This window comes from Silene latifolia, chromosome 5 (genome assembly GCF_048544455.1).
Source record: "Silene latifolia isolate original U9 population chromosome 5, ASM4854445v1, whole genome shotgun sequence".
Taxonomy (NCBI): Eukaryota; Viridiplantae; Streptophyta; class Magnoliopsida; order Caryophyllales; family Caryophyllaceae; genus Silene; species Silene latifolia.
Window position 1 is genome coordinate 14160319 of NC_133530.1, and position 25047 is coordinate 14185365.

General features: G+C 43.1%; 1 non-coding gene across 1 annotated transcript; it reads left to right on the top strand.

The window, feature by feature from the left end:
* The first annotated feature begins 23699 nt into the window (after window positions 1-23699).
* On the top strand, window positions 23700-23806 carry LOC141658057 (small nucleolar RNA R71). The gene has a single exon (XR_012548967.1). It is a non-coding gene; the product is annotated as a small nucleolar RNA R71 (small nucleolar RNA).
* Window positions 23807-25047: the final 1241 nt, after the last annotated feature.

Below are 25047 nucleotides of genomic sequence, written 5' to 3' on the forward strand. Positions count from 1 at the left end.
GTTGGCTTCAATATCGCAAACTCATCCTCATGCGTTCTTGTACAAGTAACTAGGCTCGCAAATTTGACAATGTAAATAGACTAAAATGACGTTTATGGTCATAATTATTACTCACTTTACTGATTTATTTAACCTTCTTAATAGGTAATAGTATTAGCAACCGTGTGTACATGCAGGAAGCAAACATGAAGGTATAGATTATAGGGTAATTTTTCGACCCTTTATTATTACAATACTTTATATATATGGACACCTATGGTCCATGACCTTCGTATAAGTTTAAAGTCCGCGATAAGAGTAGCAATGTCGGGACTCGTGTCACTGATGTTGCCGTCGGCAAGACGTGTCTTGGTAGCCGCGTCGGTGGAAGTGTCAAAAGTTAATGCAGTGTCCAACTTTTTTTGAATTTGATCAAAGGTCGATTGGCAATGACTTGTTTTGCGCCACATACAACATACACCTGCGTTAAAACCAAGAAAAAAAAAATTAAAATGATCCGAGGAAAATAAAATGCAACCTAATAAAATGATTAATCAACTTATCATCACCAATAGAATTACGTGCGTGCGTTTAAAATAATTCATATTTACCCTGTTAGGAGTCTGAGGTGATGTGTTATCTGCGGGTGCATGCCATGCCAAAACCCACGAACAGTCCCCCTCGATGCATTTTTCCCATTATACACCACTTCTTCGCCGCTTTGGAACCAAAAAGTTTCCCTTCAAGTGGGTAAATATGGCATCGCTATTGGGAAAAATCTTCTCCGGAAAAGTGCCAACCGGAGCGCCTGACCAGTTATGAGATCTAGCTAAGGTCATAGCAAAATGGGTCTGGTTATTCATGGTGGCTTGGGTACCATTTTGTGGCTGCTTGACTGTCTTCTCGCAAACCGCGACATTTTGTTCTTGCATCGTAGCCATATCGAGCTTTAATGGTACATATTACACAAGAATCTTAATCACTTAGTTTCATTCAAAACAATGAAAGTAATAAAACAAAATCAAATAGCATGTAATTTATTTAAAAAATAACACCAACAATAATTAGTTTCATGCACCAAAAGTCTTCATACCTTGAAATTTGTGAAGATGTTAATAATTTCAACGTTGCGTCTTGCTTGCCCCAACCATACTAACACCTAAGCTATTTATATAGTATTCGAAAACATCTATGCGCAATAACGGATATAAAAAAAAAGTAGATTTATTATTCTAATTTACACCATAGCGTAAGAATTTTCCATCACCTCCTTTAAACAAGAATCATATTCTTCATTTCTTTTCTTTGACTAAAGAGACTACCTTATGATAATCGTAAAAAAATGTGGACTCAAGTTAAATAGCTAACACTTATTTTCTACATACTTTTGTAAGTACAATATAGAGAGTTGTGCAATCATTAAACGTGGTAATCCCTCCATCCCGATCATTTGCTACCTTTGAAATTGGCACAAAGACCACGGAAAGAGTAGGAGACTATTTGTGATAGAACAGGGAATCAATAAGAACTGAATATATAATACATTGAACATGCATGAAAGCAAAATTGTTGTCTAAAGGAAACTCATATAGCTAGCTGGTGGCTATTAATTTGAATGATCATGAAAACTAAACAGAAAGATCATCATAGGCTTATAAATCATCTATGTTCCTAGTTATCGCATACAGCTCGATTTTATCCTCTTTCTAACAGGATATATTTTGTTTTGTTTCATAGTGTGATAGTTTTTGCATATGTATTTTCTTTTCTAATGAAATGCAAAGATTATTTTTGAAAAAAAAAAATTTGTACATGACAACATTATTAATACAAGTTTGACTAACAAAGCTAAGAGCCTAAGAGACCTAAACCTAGCCGCAACAAACAATCATTAATGGAGATTGTGTACAAGCGAATTACGAAAAGTTATATGGACATGAATTATTAAAATATACAAAAAGATATGAATAGATAACTCAGAAGATAATGAAGATATAGTTTGAATAATTTGTGGACATTATTTTTGAGCGACAAGTGGACAATAAGTAATGAGGATGATCACATTACCCTTCATAAATATTTTTAATGAAGAAAGATAAACAAATAAATGAAAGACACATAAACGAAATAATTAAGTAAATAAATGACTACGACGGATAGCATATTAATCCAATTTTAAGATAAAATGAACTTCGTTCATAAAAAAAAGAGTTGAAAATTTGTTAGATAAGTTACCCTAGAATTTAAGAAAAAAGAGTAAAACATAACTCTCGGGAAAAGGATTGTGGTGGTGTGTTGGTGACTTGGACTATAACACGCTAAAGCTTGTATGATTTTAATTAGGATATTCGACCTGGACCATTCTAAATCCACCTAGTAAAACTCAAAATTTGGTTGAGTAAACCGAAAGGACGCGACTCCAGGTTAAACTTATACCTGAATTAATTTTCTTTGTATCAATCAAAACAAAACCGAAATCACCAATGACACAAAATTGATTCACACGAATGGATTCCCCGATAATGCATGTATAGGACTTACAATGGTCTAAAGTTGATCATAATTGTTAGTTAAGGGGTGTTTAAGGGGTCTTTGTAATTTGGTAACTCCTCTAAGTACGGTTACATAAATCATGTTGTGTACGCGATGAACTGATATATAAAAAAACAAACAACACATGCAAAGATAATATACTACTCTAAGAAGTTAAGTCTACCATCAATATGGGACTTCATATATTTGACGTGGATCCTTTTAGGACCTTCGTAGATATCTTAAAGGTATAAAGACATCCACGTTTGATGACGGTTATCAAATAGAACAACCGATTTCGTATAAGTGGTATTGATGGTATCAAGCTATACCTCGCAAGTGCACGATTTTATCGTTGTACACTATTAAGGGTCGATCCCACAAGGAGTTGAAAAGATTACTAATTGTTCTAATCCTATCGTTTAGCTAAGTCGGCAATAAGGGATGAAAAGGTTATACTAGAACTACCAAAAACAAGAGAAAATAAACTAAATAAGAAATAGGAGAATGAGCAAGATAAAATGAAAAGTTGTAAATCAAATAGATTAAAAACCTAAGACTCGGTTCTTCCCAAACAATTCGTAACTCCACACAATTAAATCTCTAGGCTAATCATAAGGGTGGCTGGGTGAGGAGGTGACGGCTCTAATTCGCCTAAGACCCCCCTCTCGGGTTCGAAATAGGACACTAGTACTACCCACCAACCTCCCTCTCGGGTTCGAAGGTCGGAATCCCTAACTCAATACCCGACTACCCCAAAAACATGCATTTTCCCAAGGTAGTCCAATATTTGCTAAGGTCGTTAAGCACCATCAATTTCCGGGTCATCCCACGCCCTCTCTCGAGGGTCGATTTCAAACGCTAGTTTAGAGGTGTCCTACCCCGGTTCTCCCTTTCGGTCTCAACCAAGGTTAACAATAGGGTCAAACCCCGGATATCCAAATCACAACCTAACCAACTCTCGTTGGTGGACAAGGGTTATAAATCGACACTACCCAAAATCAACCCATAAACCAAATCAATCCTCCAAACTACCCTCACCAATTTCCCCCAACAAATTAGCCTTTATGAGATTCAATTAGTGAAATTACTCATGTTGGGTCAAACCGAGCCCTAGTGGAAGACTACACACTAATCATGGTCCTAATTGCAAAATAAACAATAAAGATGGAAACTTTGGTCATAAACATGGTGAGAAGATAAATTTTACTACTAAACATGCAACAATCCAACAATAGTTGTAAAGAAAGATAATTTACTCTAATAACAAGGTTGGTTAAAATAAAAGACACAATCTTTAACCCAATCAACTCAAAGATTAAGTCTTTGAGGACAACTAGCAAAAGATGAACAAAGGAAAGAGAATCAAAGAAAAGATGAACAATGAAAAGATGAACAATGATGAAAACAACAACAACAAACCAACAACGACAACAATTTTAACATAAACAATCAAACAAACTTGAAGGAAGAACAAAGTGTAAACAAATGAAAATAGGGAGAGAAATAATACCAACTCAATAGCAAAAGAGGAATTTGGATAGAAACAATAAAGAAGGAGAACCTTCAATCTTCTTACAAACCCAAATTCAATTACTAATTAATTGAAGAACTTCTCTAATTAAGGAAAGATTAACAAAGAGATTAACAAAGTTTTAAACTTGAAAGAGGAAATATTCTGGATCTAGGGTTGTGTGTACAAAAGGGTTTAAGAGGGGGTATTTATAGTTTCCACAAGGATTAAGATAGAATTTGGAATGGGCCTTTGAAACACGTATTTGCACTCCCGGCCGGTCAACCGGCCGCCGGTCAACCGGCCGCCGGTCCTCTGGCCGGCTGGGAGATCTCTGGAAATTTAAACAAACTTTGGAAGTTATCAGGTAGGCTTGGCCGGTCGACCGGCTGCCGGTCCCTGACCGGCTGGGACGCCTTTGACTTTGGACTTGACTTTATCCTTTGGGGGAACTCCCAGCCGGCTGGCCGGCTGCCGGTCATTTGACCGGCTGGGAGATTCCTGTAACTTTCTTCATTTCTTGTGTTTCCTCAGCTCATGCGTTTTCCCAGCCGGCTAGCCGGCCGCCGGGCCACCGGCTGGGGATGCTCCTTCCTTCATTTCCATATATACGTACTCCCAGCCGGCTGACCGGCTGCCGGCCTACCGGCTGGGGGTACATCTCAGCATGTTTTCCTTCATCTTCCATGCGTAGCTTAGTAATCCCGTCTTCCTAGCTTTATTTCGCCCGTTCCCGCCTCAATTTCTGCAAGGGGGCCACAATGTCATAGTAAAGGGAATCGGGACAAGAAATTAGAGAAAGGGAGTACAAAACCGACTCAAATGGGGTCGAATAAGCATGAAAATAGAGGGAAAAAGGGTGCAAAAGGGTCCTATATCAACCTCCCCACACTTGAGCCTTACTCGTCTCCGAGTAAGTCCCAAAACCAATGTACAAAGCATTATTATGATAGAAATGGAGAGTGGATGCACAATATAAGCACCACTCAACTAAACTACTACCTAAGCCGATCGAGTATTAGCGCACTCAACGCCCCTTCAACTCGCAATTTGACACTCATGAGGGAAGAGTGCCCTATTGCAAGGCAAGATGGGTCTTGCTACAAAACTTTTCGACACATCCATCATGAAAGCACGTAATCAATAAATAGAATGCATCTAACAAAATGATCCACTTTCCCCATCTAAGTGGCCGAATTTTTCAAACAACAAGACACGGTCTTGGTCGGGAGTACCGTCTCAGAAGTGCCAATTGAGGTGCCAACCCCCTAAGCGTGACTAAAGCAACCCTCGCGTGACCAATGCTCAAGAAACAAATTCAAGAGCGGGGAAAGGGGAGAAAGGGCAAGACCGCCGAGAATTACGAACCCGACACAAGATTCAACCAAAAGGGCCCATGACTAAGGGGACCAAGGCAACGACATCCTCACGGATTTCACTCGTCACTCAATGAAGAACAAGGTGATTTTTGTGAAAAATAGTAACCAAAATCACTCAACTAACTCAACTAGCGAAAACGTGCCCGCAATCTAATGTGTAAGATCGTCCTATGTCCTATGAAATGCAACAATGGTAGAATGCACACGAAATGAAGCAAGGGTGTAACACCCCCATACTCCGAGTGCCTTACCAGGACCACTCAGGTATGAAGACATCACCATCTCGGTTGCCCGAGGCATGATAATCAAATAGACAAAACAGAAACAACATTTATTATAAGTAGTTAAATGAATAAGTACAATCCTCGAAACCAAACTGAAAGTACAATACATTATTCCAAACTAACTGTTCTCAACTGAAATATAAATAAAACTAAACTACAGCGGAAGATCTATCGTCATGTCGTGGCCATCCCAGCCTATCCCAAAGATCATCTCTATACCGCTCAATATCTCGCTCACCATCCCCGAATGGATCACCGCAGTTTACAAAACAACACCGGGTCGTACTAATCACACAATCAATATAGATAACAACAATAAGACAAACAGACAATTTGAACCGCCACACACACACACATCCAACCAACAACCGTCTCAATCACCGATCGTCCACTTTGGACCGCCCGCGATGGGGGACCGCAGCACTGTTCCCACCTAAGCCTCGCTCATCGTACGAGCGATAACCCTGCTCATTAATGTGCACATCCCTTCTGTGGCGGGTTCCACAGAAGGCGAAACTAGGGCGTGAGATCACTCCCGCAAGTGACCCCACTCAGCCGAGAACGCATCTCGAGAACCATCAACAACCACAACCACAATCACAATTACAATCACAATCACAATCATCATATCAAACAACTAATTACAGCACATCACCAATATCCCATTATGGGACTAATACTGAGTAGGAAATCCTACCTGGAAAGCACAACACGCAGACGGTATCTACAGCTGTCTCAAAACGCCTCTTCTATGAACTCTCCTCCTACCATACAACACATAGATACTACTATTCAATTACTATTCATAAAAACCCCCAAATCCTAAATTAGGGTTTCACCAAACTTAACAAAACATTATAAAACTTATGTTAAAAGCTTACCCTCGACGCAAGGAATCCAACGACACGAACTACGATGCAAACTGACCGTCTGAACTCCGGAAATTGTCAAGAACGCGATTAGGAAGAAGACAAGTTGCTTTCTCTCTTAAACAGGTTTTAGGTTTTGTAAAAAGTGATTTAGAACAAAGACGAATTGGTTTAAATACCTTAATCGCGTAATTAACAAAACTCGAGAAAACTCCCCCGATAAACCAGGACACTCGATCGAGTACCCAAGGTACTCGATCGAGTACCCTACTCGATCGAGTGCCCCAAACTACTCGATCGAGTGCCCAACAGGTCAGAAACTATTTATCTGCGCAACATGCCCTTACTCGACAGAGTAAGGGCTACACGATAGAGTACCCCCAAGACTATAAATACGGAGTATTACAGTCTTCCCTCCTTAAAAAGAACTTCGTCCCCGAAGTTCAAACCACTACCAAAAACAAAGGTACTCCCTCAACCTTCCCGACTCAAAAGCCAAACAAAACATGATACAAACCCAAGACAAACATCCCGACACAACATACCAAAAAGGTGTATAAAACTCTTAAAAACTCTCGCGATCATCTCCTACCCCCCTAAAAGAAACAAGGTTACGTCCCCGTAACCATACATACCTGATCAAAAAGGAAAGGGTAACGCTCTTTCATGATATCCTCGGCCTCCCATGTAGCTTCCTCGGTCTCGTGGTTAGACCACAGGATCTTAAGCAAAACTGTCTCACCACTCCTAGTCTTTCTAACTTTTCGGTCTAGGATCTGCTTAGGTACCTCAAGATATGATAAAGACTCATCTAGCTCCAAGCTCTCTGCCTCTAACACATGTGACGGGTCACTCACATACTTCCGCAGCTGCGATACATGAAACACATTATGCACTCTCTCCAAAGCAGCCGGTAAAGCTAAACGATAAGCAACCTCTCCAACTCGCTCTAAGATCTCATACGGCCCTATAAACTTCTGACTTAGCTTGCCTTTCTTCCCAAATCTCATAACTCCGCGCATTGGAGACACTTTCAGAAGAACCTTGTCCCCAACTTGAAACTCTATGTCCCGACGATGTAAATCTGCATAACTCTTTTGTCGATCCTGAGTTGCTCTCATCCTTTCCCTGATCATCTTAATCTGTTCCACCATCTCATGTACCATCTCTGGTCCTAAAACCACTGCCTCAGCACTATCGTCCCAACAGATTGGACTCCTACATCTCCTCCCATACAAAGCCTCAAACGGTGCCATACCAATACTAGTGTGATAGCTGTTATTGTAAGAAAATTCTATCAAGTCCAACCTCTGCTCCCAGCTACCACCAAAATCCATCACACAAGCTCGCAACATATCCTCAAGAGTCTTGATTGTTCTCTCAGTCTGCCCATCTGTCGCAGGATGAAATGTTGTACTCATCTTCAAAGCTGTTCCCAACGATTCCTGCAACTCCTTCCAAAACCTCGATATAAACCTCGCATCTCATCGTCGGACACTATGTCCTTAGGGACTCCATGTAACTTAAGCACGTTCTTTCGATAGGCCATAGCCAATTGTGCCTTAGTCCATGTATCTTTCATTGGAACAAAGTGAGCTGACTTGGTCAAGCGATCCACTATCACCCAAATCATGTTGTTACCTTGCTGACTCTTTGGCAAACCCACAATAAAATCCATGGAAATGGATTCCCACTTCCACTCAGGCACCTCTAAAGACTGAATCTTACCTTGTGGTCTTCTCTCTGTTCCCCTTTAACTCTCGGCATGTCAAACAACGGGACACAAACTCGGTTGTCTCTTTCTTCATCCCAGGCCACCAAAACGTTTTCTTCAAATCTTTGTATAACTTGTCTCCACCCGGATGAACCGAATATGGTGTGCAATGCGCCTCTGTCATGATTGTCTTTTTCAACTCCTCATCATTAGGAACACACCACCTACCATCAAGCCTCAAACTACCATCTGTATGAATAGAAAACCGGGACACTATCCCTTTCTCTACTCCCGCTCTCCACTCAACTATCTTAGGATCCAAAGCCTGTTTACCTCGAATGTCATCATAAAACTCCATATGTACTGTCATATCACCCATGGTATCTCCTTTCTGCATCATATGAATCCCAAAGCTCGCTACCTCATCCCTCAACCTCATCAAAGATAGAGCTGTACACAAGGAATGTACACTCTTCCTACTCAAAGCATCAGCAACAACATTGGCCTTCCCTTCATGGTAGATGATTTCCATGTCATAATCGCCAATCAACTCCATCCACCTCCTCTGTCTCATGTTCAACTCCTTTTGAGTGAAGATGTACTTGAGACTCTTGTGATCGAAAAATACCTTAAAGGTCGCCCCATAAAGGTAATGTCTCCAAATCTTGAGAGCAAACACCACCGCACCCAACTCCAGATCATGAGTAGGGTAATTCTCCTCATAAGGCTTCAACTGCCTAGAAGCATAGGCAATCACCTTGCCATTCTGCATCAACACACAACCTAGCCCATTCTTCGAAGCATCGGTATAAACCTCAAAATTCTCACTCCCTTCAGGCAATGCTAAGACAGGAGCTGTGGTCAAACGCTCCTTTAATGTTTGGAACGCCGTCTCACAACTCTCATCCCAACGAAACCTGTTCTCTTTCCTCATCAACGCTGTCATCGGTCTAGCTATCTTGGAGAAATCTTTCACGAACCGTCTGTAGTATCCAGCTAAACCCAAGAAACTCCTAACCTCAAAGAACATTCTTGGTGCTTCCCACTTTGTCACCGCCTCAATCTTCGCCGGATCTCTGACTACCCCATCTTTAGATATCACATGCCCAGAAAAGCAACTTTCTCTAACCGGAACTCACACTTGGACAACTTAGCATACAACTCATGCTCCCTCAACGTCTGCAACACGATCCTCAAATGCTCCTCATGCTCCTCCTTAGTCTTAGAATAGACTAAGATATCATCAATAAACACCACTACAAACTGGTCCAAGAACTGTCTAAAGATCCTATTCATCAAATCCATAAACACTGCCGGCGCATTAGACAACCCAAATGGCATCACCACATACTCATAATGGCCATACCTCGACGTGAAAGCTGTCTTCGGTATGTCCACATCTCTAATCTTCACCTGATGGTACCCCGACCTCAAATCAATCTTAGAAAAGACTGTTGCACCACTCAAGGCGATCAAACAGGTCATCTATCCTTGGCAAAGGATACTTGTTCTTTATCGTCACTCGGTTCAACTCTCTGTAATCTATGCATAACCTCAAAGTTCCATCTTTCTTCTTCACAAATAGAATCGGTGCTCCCCACGGTGATACACTTGGTCTAATGTATCCCTTCTCTATCAGATCATCCAACTGCTTCCTAAGCTCCTCCATCTCCTTAGGACCCATACGGTACGGTGCCTTAGAGATTGGCCCCGTCCCTGGCTTCAACTCAACGGTGAAATCTATCTCTCTCCTCGGTGGTAACCCCGGAATCTCATCGGGAAAAACGTCGCAAACTCTCCCACCACTGGTATCTCATCAATCGTCGGACTCTCTATCCGGTCATCTCTCACATGGCACAAGATCAAAGGACATCCTTCCTCAGATAAGACTTCAAGGTGACAGCTGCAATCAACTTAACTTTGGGTTTGACTAGAAACCCACGATAAGACACACTTACACCTTTAGGACCTCTAAGGGACACTCTCTTTTGATGACAGTCTATCTTAGCTTTATACTTTCCTAACCAATCCATCCCAACTATCATCTCAAAACCATTAAAAGGAAATTCTAGCAAGTCTACGGGGGAAATCGACTTGCCCAACTATCAAAGATACATCTCTAAACAACCTCCCACACGATACGAGACTCACCGAAGGTATGAAAACTTGCTCCCTAACGGACTCATATACTCTCAAACCCAACTGTTTTACATGACTCGAAGACACAAACGATCGAGAAGCCCCGAATCAAACAAAACAAACGTAGGAATACCATTAACAAGGAATGTACCGGTGATAACATGCGCATCTTCCTCATTTTGCCTTCTTGTCCATCATGAATAACTTGCCATCGGTCTTTCGCCCACCTCCTGGACAAGATCTTGGCGATGCGGTCGGCTTAGCACCCGACCCTTGATTGTTGTTGTTGTTGTTCATCGGTGTCTTCTGATAAGAATTACCGCCGTTGCGGTTGCCTCCACTCTGGTAGCTCTGACCTCCCCGGTTTGGCCATGACCCAGCTGGTCTGTTGCTCGCGAAGCTCTGTGCAGGTCTCTGAAAAGATCCCGGTGCACTCGTGCACTCATGTCTCTTGTGGCCTACGCCACCACATCCAAAGCAGTCACTCCCCGGTGTTACTCACACTCCCTCGGCCTCGCCCAAAGGAAGCCCCAGCACTAAACCCTGATCCAGAAGAAAACCCCTTAGACTGATTGTGGTTGCCTTTCTTGTAATTAGATTGGCCACCACCCTCGCTCTCCGACTTCCTCTTCTCACCACCAGACCTCTCCTGAGCCATCTCCACTAGTCTCTCAGCTCTCCCAGCCCTCTCATACGCTTCCTTTACATCAGTAAGGACTCCCACGGGTAACTTATCCATAATTTTCGTGGTTAGCCCGCTCTCAAACCTTAAAGCCAGATTCTCATCACTCAAACCCATGTCCTCAGCATATCTAGATTTCTCATTGAACTGCCTGTAGTACTCAGCCACAGACATCTCAGCAGTCATCTTAAACTTATCAAACTCCTCCCTCAACTTACTCCTCACATGTTCCAAGACAAACTCCTTCCTCACGGCCCTACGAAACTCCTCCCAAGGTATAGCAGGTAACCCTTGGTTGGTATACAATTCCTTAGCACTCACCTTCACCGAATCCCACCACTTGCCCGGTGCCTCCCTCGGATAAAATGCGGCTGATCCACTCTCATCTCATCGGACAGACGAACTAAATCTAGTATATTCTCCATCTCCCTCAGCCAACTATCAAGATGGTTAGGCTCCTCAACTCCCTTGTACTCCTTCGGGTTAAACCTCGCAATATAGAGGCTGACTTTAGCATGATCAACCTCCTTCTCCTTACTCTTATCCTTGTCCTCATTCACTCTCTTCGGGGTCTCTCGTAAGAGCGTCCTGGTGTTCCAACATCTTAACGATGTCATCCGTAGTCATAACCTCAGCTCTCGCGTACAAAGCATTTCTCTTGGGCGGCATCTTGAAGCTATAGAAGAAAGGGATAAACATAAACACGCGTACTAAACCTCAAAACACGATAACGCGCTGCATAGGACCTACTCGCTCGAGTATCCAAACCCACTCGATCGAGTAACGGCCTACTCGATCGAGTGCCCCCATGTACTCGATCGAGTACCCAAACTCCGAACCAAAAGACCTTCGATCTCTAACCCACTCGATCGAGTATCTAGGCCACTCGATCGAGTGGCCCCCTACTCGATCGAGTACCCATAGCTACTCGATCGAGTGCCCCAAAACGCGATTCTGGACTCAAAATCGCTAGAAACCCACCCGATCGAGTTAGTCTCACTCGATCAAGTATCACTAATACGTAAAGGCTACCCGCATGTTACGTCAAATACTAACATGCTAAACTTTATAAAAACCGCATGATATCATAAATTATATGCTACGCATCTATTCTACTTATCAACAAAAATCAATTCATCATGCTATGAAAGCCACATTGTAAACACTCAACATGTTATTCCAACCATACATTACTTTTCTTTCACATGCTCAACCTCCTACTTCAACACCAAACAATCAACACACTTCATCACTTTGTTGCACAAGTTAAACAAGCACACATATATTCGACAAACGCTTTCCCCCGTGACCGGTTCAAAGTTGTAGGGCGACCCCTTGCGACTTTAGGACGTCTCCCAAGCCTTTGCACTAGCTCCTACAACCTTTACCCCGGGTTCTTTTTAATTGACTCTCCCTATGTTCATTAAGTTCATTGGTTACAGGTTTCAGGATCGTCGCTCTGATACCATTTGTAACACCCCCATACTCCGAGTGCCTTACCAGGACCACTCAGGTATGAAGACATCACCATCTCGGTTGCCCGAGGCATGATAATCAAATAGACAAAACAGAAACAACATTTATTATAAGTAGTTAAATGAATAAGTACAATCCTCGAAACCAAACTGAAAGTACAATACATTATTCCAAACTAACTGTTCTCAACTGAAATATAAATAAAACTAAACTACAGCGGAAGATCTATCGTCATGTCGTGGCCATCCCACTATCCCAAAGATCATCTCTATACCGCTCAATATCCGCTCACCATCCCCGAATGGATCACCGCAGTTTACAAAACAACACCGGGTCGTACTAATCACACAATCAATATAGATAACAACAATAAGACAAAAGCAGACCAATGAACCGCCACACACACACACATCCAACCAACCGTCTCAATCATCGTCCTTTGGACCGGACTACGCCCGTGGGGGACCGCGGCCGTTCCCACCTAAGCCCCGCTCATCGTACGAGCGATAACCCTGTATCATTAATGTGCACATCCCTTCGGTGGCGGGTTCCACAGAAGGCGAAACTAGGGCGTGAGATCACTCCCGCAAGTGACCCCACTCAGCCGAGAACGCATCTCGAGAACCATCAACAACCACAACCACAATCACAATTACAATCACAATCACAATCATCATATCAAACAACTAATTACAAAGACATCACCAATATCCCATTATGGGACTAATACGAGTAGGAAATCCTACCCGGAAAGCACAACACGCAGACGGTATCTACAATTTGTCTCAATACGCCTCTTCTATGAACTCTCCTCCTACCATACAACACATAGATACTACTATTCAATTACTATTCATAAAAACCCCCAAATCCTAAATTAGGGTTTCACCAAACTTAACAAAACATTATAAAACTTATGTTAAAAGCTTACCCTCGACGCAAGGAATCCAACGACACGAACTACGATGCAACCGACCGTCGAACTCCGGAATTGTCAAGAACGCGATTAGGAAGAAGACAAGTTGCTTTCTCTCTTAAACAGGTTTTAGGTTTTGTAAAAAGTGATTTAGAACAAAGACGAATTGGTTTAAATACCTTAATCGCGTAATTAACAAAACCCGAGAAAACTCCCCCGATAAACCGGACACTCGATCGAGTACCCAAGGTACTCGATCGAGTACCCCCCTACTCGATCGAGTGCCCCAGCTACTCGATCGAGTGCCCAACAGGTCAGAAACTATTTATCTGCGCAACATGCCCTTACTCGACAGAGTAAGGGCTACACGATAGAGTACCCCCAAGACTATAAATACGGAGTATTACAAAGGGTTAAAACGGGGCTAAGGAGAAGGTCGAAACGGGATTGGTGCAAGCACCATTTGGACATGTGGGGCTCAAATCAAGAATCGTCGACACATCCATCCCATCTTTTATTGCAACACATGAGACACGTCTATGCCCTAACATAGCATTTGTGATAAAAACTATGCAAAAATTGCATAAACCCAACTCAAGTAGAAAAAATTTGATAAAACTCCTTTTATTTCAACAAATGGTAACGTCTACACCGTAACAACGGCTCGATTTTCCAAGCCATGCAAAAAATGTGTAAACCCGACTCATCATTGCAAAAACATCAATTTGCCCTTTTTATTTAGCAACGGCTTTTTCTACCCCATTTAATGATGAGGAGGGGTGTTGCTTGCCTTTTTCTTTTCTTTATAACATATATACAACATGACTCACTATTTTTTTTTTATTTTTCACGACATTTTCACTTTTCTATTTTGCTTTTCATTACAATTTTTACAACCTCTTATTTATACACAAAACCAAATTCACATCGAAATCCGACCCAAGTGGACGTGCAAGCCATCCACCGTCACGACCCAAATCACCTCCTACAACACAACTACAAAACCCGACCAATTCTTGATTAAGGAAGGGTGGTTATGGGAATGCAGCTATTTTAGGTGGGTTGCCAAATGAAAAAGCTAAGCTCAAAGGGGGTGAATCAAAAAGGGAACCGATGTAGGGGAGAAAACAAGGCTATTTGGCTATGTGAGGTTCATGAAAACTGATTTTTGCTTCATATCATGTGCACAAAAATGTAATGCAATTTCACGGTCTAAGTACGATGCGACACACTTATGCGTAGTGATGTGACACGCCTCACGAGGAGACCTACTCTCGAACCTAGATGAGGGCGGGGTATGAATGTACCCACCCTAGGAGGCTCTACCCTTACCTTTTAGTAGCTAAGTCGAGCCAAAGGTCTAGTCTACAGCCCCTCGGTCTCACAAGATCGGTCTAAACTCATTGGCCAAGCCCTCCTTCCTCGGCTAACTAAGAGGCCACGGGTGCGAGTCACGAGGAGGGGAAAGGCACAATTGGGCACATTAGCTCATCATGGGGGTACTTGGTTCCCTTCCTTGACCATGTTCTTCCTTAAAAATTTATATACAAACTCAATGCAAAATGAAGGAACTACAACATATATTTACATCTGAACAAATGCATGCGGAAATTTAAACAAACATGAAATGAAACGTGCAACAAGTTGGCTAATCCTAGCAGCACATCAACACCAACAATCCAAACGGTCTCCCAAGGAGACACCCAAGGCAACAAAATTCCCATTCTCCTTCAAAATATCCAAGATACCAAAAAGAAAGAATAGTAAAAGGAGTAAGAGATAGGAAGGATTATACCGAGCGGTCTTCTAGCTCCCTTTTGCCTCAAGTGGTCAATGCGGCATGCCAAAGGTTAGACAAAACATATATATACAATGCAAATTTTTGAATTTTTCAGAAATTTTTCAATTTTTAGGCATTTTATCTAATTTATAAGCATTTACAAATATAAACAAATATTCACAAGAGTGGATATTTCCCTCCCCACACTTGAGATGTACATTGTCCTCAATGGACAAAAGCATAGGGAGTGAATAACAAAAAGAAATGAACATATTTTTTGATTTTTTTTGATTTTTCAAAAGAAAAATAACATATTTCTGAGATTTTTGTTTTTGAAAAATTGAAAAGACATATTTTTTTTGGTTTTTAAAAAAAATGTGAATCTCCTCCCCACACTTATTTATTTACATTACTTCCAAATGGAAATAAATGTGTGGAGGAAATTAAAATGAAAAGACATGTTTTTGGGATTTTCTCATTTTTTTAGGCCCTCCCCACACTTATTTATAGACATGGGAGGGCAAATTAGGGAAAGAAATTAACATGTTTTTGGTGGTTTTTGTCATTTTTTCATTTTTTTTTTTTTGATTTTTAGAATAAGAATGCAATGCATGCTCTATTCTATATGCAATTTATGCTAAGTGAATGCAATTACTAAATGTAACAATATATTACAAATTGAAATCTAATGCAATCCTATATGAATGCAAATAAATGAGCTAGCAACTAAATGCATGCGGAAAATTAAACATGAAGGACAGAATTTGGATAAAAGGAGAGATCGTACTTGTCATTTGGATTGAATTGGGATGGAGTGGAGCCCTCATTACTAGGCTCTACTCATACTCGTCATCACCATCACCATCTCCATCATCATCATTACCATCACCATCACCTTGAATCGCCCCGAACTCGGACTCACGGATGAAATCGTCCGTGTTCAAGTGGGCATCCGAGCTAAAATCCTCCATCCCCGAGCTCATGCCGACAAACATTTCCGGGTGCCCTCCGGAACCGCTAGACCCGCCCTCAGTGAAGAAAGAAGGGGCACCCTCGAACCACCTCGTGCCATGTCCCTCCCCTTGCGTGTTAGGCGGGGTGGGAAAGATCGGGGTGCTAAAGTAGTCGGGCCGCAAATTAATATCTCCATAACGAATGGTCCCATCCTCCGGATGTCCGCCATACGGGAATAAATATTAAGAGGGGTGAAGCTTGGAGGGGTGCTTGTATTGGCGCCTCATCATATCATCATAAACCGGGAATTGACCAAGGGAATGGTCATAGTAAATCCGGTCAAGCCGTTGTTGGATCCCATGCCGCTCACTTGCGGCGGTGGCCAAGTTAAGCTTCATATCCTCCATGAAGGAAATGAGGTCGGCGTGGAGAAGGGGCGGTTGTTGTGGTTGGTAACTAGAGGACCCCTCCCCTTGTGGGAAGGGCCCGGGAACGAAGGGAGTAGATGGTGTAGCATACCGCAAAGTAGACCGTGCGGGAATGATAGGTCGGCCACGAGTATACCGAAGATTTGGGTTTATTTGTTGGGGAATGGAGGGGTCTTCAAGGTTTTCAATTTCAAGCAAATAATACTCTGAGTTAGGCACTACTTTCATCTTGTCGGGGTTAGGAAGAGGGATAGAATTTCTGTCAACCCCATCCACCCGAATTTGCCAATAGTCAAGGCCATCATCCGGGTTGGTCTTCAACCAATTGAGGTTGTGGTGGATATAATTCTTGAACAACATCGTATCACCAATCATATACCGCATACCACTCAAGTTGGCTCTCCTATTGAGCCTCTTTATCAAATGGGTGATGAGTCCACCCACGACAACTGCCGTCGAAGAAGCCGAAGAGTTGCTAAGTCTTTGCAAAGTAAGGGCCAAGTGGTGGGCAATGTCAATTTTGAAGGTAGTGGGGTTGGAACGAAGATAAGAGCCGAGAATTTCCAACTCCTCCGTTCGGAAATTGTGATTTTCCTCACGGCCAAAAACAGTCCACCCCATAAACCGATGCCAGACCCGAATAACCGCGTTATGGACAGTGTTAACGGCTCTCTTGACCCCCGGGACATCATCTAAACCCGTAATGGCCTTCCATAAGGCCCCATGGTCAAAGGTGTCGGGTGCCTTATGTGGAGGGCTTGTGTCAAGCCCAAAATGGGAAGCAAAGGTCGGGAGGGTCAAGGAGTAGTCCTTTTTCATCAATCGGAAATGCAAAAAGGCTACCTTTTGGGATTGGCGATGCTTGTCAAGACGAAGGGAGCTCAAAAACTCCCAAGTGAGACGGGCATAGGTTTTCTCATGTATCCCATACATCAATTTCATTCCCACCCCCTCAAACAATTCAAGAGTAACTTGGTCTAGCCCTAACTCCCGCATGGATTGTCTATCAATAAATCGGGTGGGGGCAATGAGGCGTCTCTTGAATAAAACAAATTTACCTTTCATTGTGATGGAAGTGAATTGGACATCCGGGAAGTCGGGATCGGTGCTCATGTCGGTCACCGCCGCCGCCACCGCCTCCGCTTGTTGAAGTGCCAAATCCCCTTTTCTAACTCTTTTCTTTGGGGCCATTTTTTGTGATTTGATGGAGGGTTAAGGGTAAGAAGGAGGTTGTTGTGGGTTTGAGAGTGGTAGGGTGGTGGTAGGGGTGGTTGTTGGTGGGAATGAAGGAGGGGGGGGGGGTTAGGGTTAGAGTGAGAGAAGAGAGAAGATAAGAGTCGTGAAAAATGAAATGTTTAGGGTGTTTTTCGTGTAAAATTAGGCTTCAGAATACTCCCAGCCGGTCATAAGACCGGCCGCCGGTCGCCCGGCTGGGAAAACGTATTGATTTGAAAATTTTTAGGAATTTTACAGAAGACTCCCAGCCGGTCAGAAGACCGGCCGCCGGTCGCCCGGCTGGGAGGACACCCAATCACCAATTCCATCATATATGCATTCCCAGCCGGTGGGCCGGCTGCCGGCCTGCCGGCTGGGTCTTCTCTCAAGGGTCAATTTGACACAAATCCCATGTATACGTACTCCCAGCCGGCCTGCCGGCTGGGACTACTCTCCTTTGTGAATTCGTCAAAATTCCTTTGATTTTACAGGAACTTCCCAGCCGGTCAGAAGACCGGCCGCCGGTCGCCCGGCTGGGAATACGTTTCATCACATTTTCTCCAATATGCCCCTATTCCATTTCCCATCATCTATTGGCCTCGACTTCCGTGTTTTCGACTTTCAAACCCGACTCATGATGTCGGATAAAGGCCAATAGATGGTAATTCGCTTGTTCTTCATACAAAAAAAAACCAAATTCTTCAACAATCGTAACCGACATCAATCAAAACGACAAGTATCATACGTCCAAAATTCCTCATTTTCTACCTAAATGCAAGATATTTACAAAGTTGCATGGGTTGCCTCCCATGTAGCGCCCTTGTTTTATGTCGTAGGCTCGACGGAGTTTAGAATCACAATCAATAATTTGGAAGATAGGTGGCGATGGAGCTCACATTCTTGATGATAGGGGTTCCGGCAACGTAGTGCTTGAGCCTTTGCCCGTTTACCTTGAAGGATTGATCTCCATCGGATATTTCAATCGTGCCATGTGGAAAGACGCGGACCACGGTGAAGGGTCCCGACCACTTAGACTTGAGCTTCCCCGCAAACAACTTGAACCTTGAGTTAAAGAGGAGAACCAACTCTCTCTCCTTGAACTCTTTCCGAATTATGGCCTTGTCATGGAATCTTTTGGTCCTCTCCTAATACAATCTAGAGCTCTCATAAGCCTCTAGCCTAAATTCTTCAAGTTCATTGATGTCAAGTAGTCGCTTCTCTCCGGCGCTTTTCAAGTCAAAGTTAAGGAGTCGGATTGCCCAATGCGCCTTGTGCTCCAACTCAACCGGCAAATGACAAGGCTTCCCGTACACCAACCGGAACGGTGAAGTTCCTATCGGTGGTTTGAAAGCGGTCCGGTAAGCCCACAATGCATCATTGAGCTTGGTTGACCAATGTTTCCTTGACCGGCTCACGGTCTTCTCAAGGATCATCTTGATCTCGCGGTTAGAGATTTCGGCGTGGCCGTTAGCTTGTGGGTGGTAGGCTAGACTACGCCTATGTTGCACCCCATGTTTCTTAAGTAGAGCATCAAGAGTCCTTTCCCGAAAATGAGTTCCACGATCACTAATCACAATTCGTGGAACCCCAAACCTTGGGAATATGATCGTCTCCATAAGTTTGGTCACCGATTTTGCGTCACAAGTCTTTTTTGGGATTGCTTCAACCCATTTGCTCACGTAGTCCACCGCAACAAGGATATACTCATTCCCATTTGATGAGGGGAAAGGGCCTTGATAGTCAATGCCTCATACATCGAATACCTCCACTTCAAGTATGTAGTTCATTGGCATTTCATGCCTCTTTGAAATGTTACCACTTCTTTGGCATTTGTCACACCCCTTGACGTAGGTTGCCACATCATGAAATAGGGAAGGCCAAAAGAATCCACATTGGAGTACCCTTGCGGCGGTTTTTCGTGAACTACCATGCCCTCCACTTGGAATGTCATGGCAATGAGAGATTATGGGTTGTACTTCTTCGTTCGGGATGCATCTTCTAATTATCCCATCCGCACAAGACTTGTAGAGGCACGGTTCTTCCCAAAAATATTGCTTAAGATCGTGAAAGAATTTCTTCCTCTTATGGGAGTCATAACCATGTGGGATGAACCCGGATACCAAGTAATTGACATAATCCGCGTACCAAGGGACATCCATCAAAGCAAGTGCGAATAATTGATCATCCGGCAAGGAGTCATCAATTGGCAATCCATCCTTACCCTTCACATGGAATAGCCGAGAAAGATGATCGGCTACCACGTTTTCCACACCCTTCTTGTCTCTAATTTCAATATCAAACTCTTGTAGCAAAAGTATCCACCGAATCAAGCGTGGTTTTGACTCTTTCTTGATTAGCAAGTGCCTCAATGCCGTGTGGTCGGTGTGCACAATTACCTTAGAGCCCACCAAGTAAGAACGAAACTTGCTCATGGCATATATGACCGCCAAAAGCTCCTTTTCGGTGGTGGTGTAGTGTGATTGAGCTTCATCCAAGGTTTTGCTTGCATAATATATGGCATGAAGTTTACCATTCTTCTTTTGTCCAAGCACCGCTCCCACCGCTACATCACTAGCATCGCACATCAACTCAAAAGGTTCTCCCCAAGTGGGAGGTTGCATAATTGGAGCGGTGATGAGAGCTTCATTCAACCTATTAAAAGAATCCAAACACTCATTAGTAAATTCAAATGGCACATCTTTTCCAAGCAACAATGTTAAAGGTCGGGCAATCAAAGAAAAATCCTTGATAAATCTCCGGTAAAAACCGGCATGCCCAAGAAAACTTCTAACTCCTTTGACATTAGTGGGAGGGGGTAAAGTTTTAATCACTTCTATCTTGGCTTGATCAACTTCCAAACCTTTACTTGACACTACATGACCCAAAACAACCCCGGATGTCACCATGAAGTGACATTTCTCCCAATTCAAGACTAGACCGCTCTCTTGACATCTTTTCAAGACCTTACCCAAATTAGCTAGACATCCATCAAATGAGGTGCCTACGACGAAGAAATCGTCCATAAACACCTCCATGATATTCTCAACATATTCGAAAAATATAGCTAGCATGCATCTTTGAAATGTGGCCGGCGCATTGCAAAGCCCAAAGGGCATGCGCCTATAAGCAAAGGTGCCAAACGGGCACGTGAAGGTGGTCTTTTCTTGGTCATTAGGGTGAATCGGGATTTGGAAAAATCCCGAAAACCCATCAAGGTAGCAAAAATGAGAGTGTTGGGCAAGTCTTTCCAACATTTGGTCAAGGAAAGGGAGGGGGAAATGGTCTTTCCTAGTTGCCTTGTTGAGGCGTCTATAGTCTATACACATTCTCCACCCGGTTGTGACTCTTGTTAGAATTAACTCATTCTTGTCATTGGTGACTACCGTGACCCCGCCCTTCTTTGGCACAACATGCACCAGGCTCACCCATGCACTATCGGAGATAGGGTAAATTATGCTTGCATCATAGAGCTTCAACACCTCCTTCCTAACCACTTCTTTCATAGCGGGGTTAAGGCGGCGTTGAGGCTCAATGGAAGATGCACTCTCATCCTCCAAATGAATGCGATGGGTGCAAAAAGAAGGGCTAATCCCCTTGATATCATCAATTGAGTACCCAATGACATCTTTGTATTTTCTCACAACATCAAGTAACTTTTGAAGTTCGGTGTCATTGAGTGCACTATTAACAATAATAGGGTAAGTGTCATTAGGGCCAAGGAAAGCATGTTTAAGAGTAGAGGGAAGAGGTTTCAACTCCACTTGAGGAGGCGTAGATCTCTCCTCCTTTTTACCATCTCCTCTCAAGCTTTCAAATTCTTTGTCCGGGTCTTCTTCAACCGTTGCTTCCATAGCTAAAGCATACTCCCGGTGCTCCTTGCACTCTTTTACCTTGCCCTCAAGGAACCCTTGGAAACCCTTGTCTTCATCAAATTTCTTCATATCAACCCATTCTTCTACCACATCAATCATATAACAAGACTTTTCTTCCGAAGGCTCTTTCATAGCCTTGTTCAAGGAGAATTCAACCTTATCTTCACCCACTTGTAAAGAAAGCTTCTCATTCTTCACATCAATCATGGCACCCCCCGTAGCAAGGCAAGGGCGCCCCAATATGATGGGAATATTTGAGTCCTCGGGGATGTCCATAACATAGAAATCACATGGGAATGCAAGTTTCCCCACCTTGAGCGGGACATCCTCCACAAGACCAATTGGGTATCTTACCGACCTATCCGCAAGTTGGAGAGAAACCCTTGTTGGTGAAAGCTCATAACCTTTCAATTTCTTGAAAATTTTGAGGGGCATAAGACTAATGCTTGCCCCCAAATCACACAACGCTCTCTCAATATGCACGGTCCCGATCTTACAAGGTATGGAAAAACTCCCAGGGTCTTCAAGCTTTTGAGGAGCCTCATTCATGAGAATTGCACTACACTCCTTGGATAAGTTCACCGTAGTTGTCGGGCTCAAAGAGTTTTTTGTTTGAGATGAGCTCCTTCAAGAACTTTCCATAGCTTGGAATCTCCTTTACGGCATCAATAAAAGGCGTGGTAATGTTGATACCCTTCATCATGTCCATGAACTTTACATACTTTTGTTCAAGTTTGGCTCTTGCCAACCTTTGTGGAAAAGGAATCGGTGGCACAAAAGTTCTTACAACTTGTTGTTGAGGCTCTTCAACCACCCTAGTTGGTTCATCAATCACTCTTGGAGTTTCCACAACAACTTCCACAAGTTCATCTTCTCCCTCCTTTTCTTCAATTACCTTAGGAGGTTCAACCACAATTTGAGGTTCAACGACATCACCCGGTCTACTACTCTTCCTCTTCTTGACAAATTCCCGGTCTTCCAAATCTCTACCACTCCTCAAGTGGATAGCATTCATGGTTTTCGGATTTTCCTCGGTTTTACCCGGGAATTTCCCTTGGGAGGCTTGTAGTTGGCTCATTTGGGTAGCCAATTGGGAGATTTGGTTGTCCGTCATCCGTTGAGAAGCTTGCATTTGGGTCCTAAGTTGGTTGATGGATGAGGTTGTCTCGTCATGTTTTTGAGTGGAATGGTTGATGAATTGTGTTTGAGTATTGACAAGTTGGTTTTGGGAAGTCATCAATTGTTCCATCATGAGTTCCAAGCTTGACTTTGGTTGGGTGTTTTGTTGGAAAGGTTGGGTGTTTTGTTGGAAAGGCGGGTTGTTTGGTGGGTTGAGTGGTTGAAATTGTTGTTGTCTTGGTTGGAAGGTTCTTCCTTGGAAACCCGGTGGACCTTGATTGAATGTTGTGTTTTGTTTTTGAGCTTGAAAGTTTGGTTGTTGTGACTTTTGTTGGAAGGTTGGGTTTTGGACATTTTGAGAGCCATAGGAGAAGTTTGGGTGGGCTCTCATCCCGGGGTGATATTGGTTGTTGTTAAATGCTTGCTTGGCCGGACTAGACTCCCATATCCCGTTCACTTGCTCCATACAATTGCCATCTCCAACCATCAAAGGACACTCATTGGGTGGGTGTCCTTGGTCTCCACAAATCTCACAACTATAGACTTGGTTCCTCATAGAAGAATTGCTAGGTGTTTTGCTTGAGCTCATCAAGGCAGCTTGTTGTTTAAGCTCTTCTATCATCTCTTTTACCTCAACATTGTTGGCCGATTCGACCGTTGACTTCCCTTTCCTCTTGTGCCTATCATTGTTCCAATGAAAGGTACGAGAAGCCATTTCTTCAATAAGCTCTTTCGCCGTCTTGTGATCTATCATATCCAATGCTCCCTTCCCCGAGCCGGAATCAAGGTTCATCTTCATTTCATTGTTTAACCCTTCATAGAAATTGTTGATGAGCTCATCATCCCCAATACCGTGGTGAGGACATAGCCTTTGGAGGCCCTTGTACCTCTCCCATGCTTCATAAAGGGTCTCATCTTCTTGTTGGGTGAAGCCTTGGAGCTCACTCTTGATTCTTGCGGTTCGTTGGGGTGGGAAATACTTGTTTAGGAAAGCCTTAGAGACATCGTCCCAAGTCCGAAGAGAGTCGGGTTCACAACTTTTAAGCCACTCCTTGGCACTTCCCCTCAAGGAGTAAGGGAAAAGCCTAAGGCGTACGGCATCCTCCGTCACTCCATTGGCCTTGAACATGTCACAACTATCCAAGAACTCGTTGAGATGCTCGTTGGGGTTTTCGGTGGCTCCCCCTCCGAATTGGTTCCCTTGGACAAGTTGAAGCAAGCTGGCTTTCACATCAAAATTGTTGGCTTGAGTAGGTGGCTTGACAATACTCGGATTCACCACCTTTTTCGGAGCCAAGTTATCTCGCATAGGAACCGCGGCCATTGTTACTTCCGTTTCCGGTGTTGCAAAAGGATTCTCGAAAGTTTCAAAAGCACGTGGTTCTTCTCGAAGGTCCACAATTACTAGATTTTCTTGAGGAATTGATGTTTCTATAAGCCCTCTTCTACGGAGTGAATTTAGTCTTCTTGCGGTTGCTTCGATCTCATGGTCAATCGGACGAATTGGTTGACCTCTTCGAGCTCTCCTAACCATGCAAAAAGTCCTACACACTTAAGAGAGGGATTAGTAACAAAAGACTTAGTCTAAACAAGAACGAAAACAATTAATATCTAGCCGAACTCCCCGGCAACGGCGCCAAAAACTTGATGGTATCAAGCTATACCTCGCAAATGCACGATTTTATCGTTGTACACTATTAAGGGTCGATCCCACAAGGAGTTGAAAAGATTACTAATTGTTCTAATCCTATCGTTTAGCTAAGTCGGCAATAAGGGATGAAAAGGTTATACTAGAACTACCAAAAACAAGAGAAAATAAACTAAATAAGAAATAGGAGAATGAGCAAGATAAAATGAAAAGTTGTAAATCAAATAGATTAAAAACCTAAGACTCGGTTCTTCCCAAACAATTCGTAACTCCATACAATTAAATCTCTAGGCTAATCATAAGGGTGGCTAGGTGAGGAGGTGACGGCTCTAATTCGCCTAAGACCCCCCTCTCGGGTTCGAAATAGGACACTAGTACTACCCACCAACCCCCCTCTCGGGTTCGAAGGTCAGAATCCCTAACTCAATACCCGACTACCCCAAAAACATGCATTTTCCCAAGGTAGTCCAATATTTGCTAAGGTCGTTAAGCACCATCAATTTCCGGGTCATCCCACTCCCTCTCTCGAGGGTCGATTTCAAACGCTA